The following is an 851-nucleotide window of genomic DNA, read 5'->3' on the forward strand; positions in this document are numbered from 1 at the left end:
GTTTTTTTTTTTTTTTTTTTTGGGGCGTCACCCAAATTGTATCTGTCAAATGCTCACTTTGCCAGTTAAGCCTGTTTTTGTCTTAGAATTCTGGCCAATCCACTCGAGTTCCCTCTGCTTGTCGGTGTAGGTGCCTTATTCCTCTATCATTTTTAATGCTTCCTCAACCCACCAACAAGCCTTGTTGATCCAAGAAACACTGTCGAGTTTGCTGCCCTGTCAACCACTTACCAGTTTACATAATAGGAAAAGGTGTTTTTTTTTTTTTTTTTTTTTTTTTTTTTTTTTTTTTTTTTTTTTTGTTCTTCTAATGCAGAAGGATTTGCAATCTGCAAAGTGGATCGCCTCAGTATTGTGATGCTCTTTAATAGGCTCAATCTTAACTGAGGGGCATTAGATATTTTCACAAGCTGCCTTAAACGTCAAATAAACTGTTTATTTTTACGTTTCTCTGTACTTAGTTTTTCTCAGTCACTTTGGTACATTTCTCAGATCAGAATTGAAATTTGCAAATAAGTATGTGCATTTCTCAAAACTGTTTGTACAAACAGCACAACACTATGGATTTCCTGCAAAAGCCTGTAGCTTGCTCAAAATCTTTAGTTCGTCTCTCAAAACTAAGTTTTTATGTCAATGAACATGTCAGTGCCATCAGAATGACAAGTCCTTGTGTCATTGTGTACGGATAAGACAGTCAAATTGCTTAGTCATGTTGTCAACATAACCGTGTACTTTGGAGGGAGGTTCTGATGAAAACTGTGGCTACAGTTTCGATGACAGTTATTGCAAATTGTAGGTTACACCTTAGTGTATGTGGGAGTTTGATTGCAAGAGACTGGACAAGATTCACA

At 36.7% G+C, this 851-nt stretch overlaps 1 long non-coding RNA gene across 1 annotated transcript in view; it reads right to left on the reverse strand.

Annotated features, from left to right (window-relative positions):
• Window positions 1–851, reverse strand: part of LOC109963269 (uncharacterized) — a 12,178-nt gene that overhangs the window by 1,314 nt on the left and 10,013 nt on the right. The gene's annotated exons all lie outside the window — the stretch shown is intronic.

The sequence above is a fragment of the Monopterus albus genome, unplaced genomic scaffold (assembly GCF_001952655.1).
Source record: "Monopterus albus unplaced genomic scaffold, M_albus_1.0 scaffold4.1, whole genome shotgun sequence".
In the NCBI taxonomy this organism is placed as follows: Eukaryota; Metazoa; Chordata; class Actinopteri; order Synbranchiformes; family Synbranchidae; genus Monopterus; species Monopterus albus.